Below are 3,953 nucleotides of genomic sequence, written 5' to 3' on the forward strand. Positions count from 1 at the left end.
ATAAATGGTTTAAACTCCCCGATCAAGAGGAGCAGACTGGCAGAATGGATTCGCAAACAAAAAGTTGACATCTGCTGTCTACAAGAGACCCACCTTACAGCAAGGGACAAAAACAGGCTTCGAATGAAAGGATGGAGCAAGATCTACCAAGCAAATGCACCCACCAAAACGGCAGGTGTAGCCATTCTGATCTCAGACAAGCTGGATTTCTCATTAAAGTCCACTCAAAAAGACAAAGAAGGGGCTGGGAATATGGCCTAGTGGCAAGAGTGCTTGCCTCATATACATGAGGCCCTGGGTTCGATTCCTCAGCACCACATATACAGAAAATGGCTAGAAGTGGCGCTGTGGCTCAGGTGGCAGAGTGCTAGCCTTGAGCAAAAAAGAAGCCAGGGACAGTGCTCAGGCCCTGAGTACACGGCCTAGGACTGGCCAAAAAAACCAAAAAAATAAAAAAACAAAACAAAACAAACAAACAAACAAAAAGACAAAGAAGGAAACTACATAAATACAAGGAAAAATCCAGAATCAAGAAATCACGGTGATAAATGTATACTCACCGAACAAAAGAGGCCCTACATATGTCAACCAAATTCTCGCAGAATTACAGAGCAAGATAGATGCAAACACAGTCATAGTGGGTGACTTTAATACTCCTCTCTCTCCAAGAGACAGATCCAACACCCAGAGGATTAGTAAGGGAGCTGAGGACCTAAATAACACCATTTCCCAAATGGGTCTAACAGACCTATATAGAACCTTCCACCCTACAGAGACCCAATACACCTTCTTTTCAGCAGCCCATGGATCATATTCCAAAATAGACCATGTCAGAGCCCACACAAAGAACCTCAGCAAATACAAAAGTATTGACGTCATCCCATGTATTATATCTGATCACAGTGGATTAAAGGTAACCCTCAACAACAAAGGATACCACAGAGGCTATACACACTCTTGGAGGCTAAACGCCATGCTACTATCCAACACTTGGGCCACAGACCAAATTAAAGATGAAATCAACGAATTCATAAGCTACGATGACAAAGAAAACACATCACAAAGAAACCTATGGGACACAGCTAAGGCAGTACTGAGGGGCAAGCTCATTGCACTCAGAACCCACATTAAAAGAATGGAAGCAGAGCAGGTGAATACATTCACGATGAAACTAAAACAACTTGAGAAACAAGAAATGACAGAATCTAAAACGACTAGGAGGGGAGAGATCACAAAGATTAAAGAAGAGATAAATCTGATTGAAAATAGAAAGACCATTCAACAAATAAATAAGACTAAAAGCTGGTTCTTTGAGAAAATAAACAAAATTGACAGACCCCTTGCAAGACTTACAAAAAAAAGAAGAGAAGAGACTCATATACGTAAAATCAGGGACTCCACCGGAAAAATTACAACAAGTACACACGATATTCAAACAATCATAAGGAGCTATTTCCAAAACCTCTACTCAGCAAAAAACAATAAATTTACAGAAATGGATCAATTCTTAGAGAAGTACAAACTGCCCAAACTGAACCAAGAACAAACAAATCAAATAAATAAACCAATAACTTACAGTGAGATACAGAAGGTAATCAAGAACCTCTCTACTAAGAAAAGCCCAGGCCCAGATGGATTCACCAACAAATTCTACAAAACCTTTAGTGAGGAGCTAATACCAATGCTCTTCAAACTCTTCCGTGAAATAGAAACAGAGGGAGAAATCCCAAACTCATTCTACGAAGCTAATATCATACTCATTTCCAAACCAGGCAAAGATCCAACCAAAAAAGAGAACTACAGACCAATATCACTAATGAACACAGACGCAAAGCTCCTCAATAAAATATTAGCTAACAGGATCCAGAAACTGATCAAGAAAATCATACATCTTGACCAAGTAGGCTTCATCCCTCAGTCACAAGGATGGTTCAACATCCGTAAATCAATCAACGTAATTCACCACATAAACAGATCTAAAATTAAGAATTACATTGTTATCTCAGTCGATGCCCAAAAAGCCTTTGGCAAAATACAACATCCATACCTACAAAAAGCTTTGGAGAGAACAGGAATAGATGGAACATTCCTCAAAACAATAAAAGCCATATACAACAGACCAACTGCTAGTATCATATTAAATGGAGAGAAACTTAAATCATTCCCCCTAAACTCAGGAACAAGACAAAGATGCCCACTCTCCCCACTTCTGTTCAACAGAGTGCTGGAATCCCTAGCCATAGAAATAAGGCAAGAAGAGGACATCAAAGGGATCCACATCGGCAAGGAAGAAATCAAGTTATCCCTATTCGCAGACGACATGATCTTATATCTGAAGGACCCAAAAAACTCAGTACCCAAACTCCTACACCTAATAAACCAATTTGGCAAAGTAGCAGGATATAAAATCAATCCACAAAAATCAGCAGCTTTTCTGTACACCAGCAATAGACAAACAGAAAAGGAACTTATGGAAACAATTCCATTTACAGTAGCCAAAAAATGAATAAAGTACCTAGGGATCAACGTAACCAAGGACGTGACGGATCTATTCAATGAAAACTACAAAAATCTAATAAGGGGAATCAAAGAAGACACAAGGAGATGGAAAGACCTCCCATGCTCATGGGTAGGCAGAATCAATATAGTGAAAATGGCCATATTGCCCAAATTGTTATACAGATTCAATGCAATACCTATCAAAATCCCAGCCACATTTTTCACTGAAATAGAGAAACCAATCCATCAATTCATATGGAACAGCAAAAAACCTAGAATAGCCAAAGCAATTCTAGGCAAAAAAAAATAGTGCAGGAGGTATCACAATACCAGACTTCAAGCTCTACTACAAGGCCATCATAACAAAAACAGCATGGTATTGGTATAAAAACAGATCGGAAGACCAGTGGATTAGAATTGAAGACCCAGAAATAAAACCGCACTCTTACAGCCAACTGATATTCGACAAAGGAGCTAAAGACATACAATGGAAAAAACATAGCCTCTTCAACTACTGGTGCTGGGAAAACTGGGCAGCCATATGCAGAAAACGCAAAGTAGACCCTAGCCTATCACTATGCACCAAGATCAACTCAAAATGGATCAAGAACTTCAATATCAGACTTGAATCTTTGAAACTACTAAAGGACAGAGTAGTAAAGACGCTGGAACTTATAGGCACCGGAAGGAATCTCCTGAATATAGTCCTAGGGGCACAACAGTTAGGAGAGAGTCTCAACAAATGAGACTACTACAAAATAAAAAGTTTCTGCACAGCTGAGGACATAGCCACCAAACTAGAAAGATAGCCAACCATATGGGAAAGGATCTTCACCAGCACAGCAGCAGACAAAGGCCTAATATCTGTCATCTACAGAGAGCTCAAAAAACTAACCCCCTCCAAGCCCAGTAAACCAATTATTAAGTGGCCAAAGGAGCTAAAGAGAGACTTCACAGGAAAAGAGATAAAAATGGCAAAGAAACTTATGAGGAAATGTTCAACATACCTGGCAGTAAAGGACATGCAAATAAAAACAACCCTGAGATACCACCTACTCCAGGTAGAATGGCCTATACTCTGAACTCAGGCAACGACAAATGCTGGAGGGGGTGCAGGGAAAGAGGAACCCTTCTCCATTGTTGGTGGGAGTGCAAATTAATACAACCACTTTGGAGAACAGTATGGAGGTTCTTCAAAAAACTCAATATAGACCTACCCTATGACCCAGCCATACCATTCGTAGGCATCTATCCTGAACAACAGGTCCCAAGATATCAAAAAGACATCTGCACATCCATGTTTATCACTGAACAGTTCACAATAGCCAAAATATGGAAACAACACAGATGCCCCTCTACAGATGAATGGATCCAAAAATGTGGTACCTATACCCAATGGAATACTACATAGCGATTAGAAATGATAAAATATTGGTATTTTCAGGGATATGGTC

This window comes from Perognathus longimembris, chromosome 18 (assembly GCF_023159225.1).
Source record: "Perognathus longimembris pacificus isolate PPM17 chromosome 18, ASM2315922v1, whole genome shotgun sequence".
NCBI lineage: Eukaryota > Metazoa > Chordata > Mammalia > Rodentia > Heteromyidae > Perognathus > Perognathus longimembris.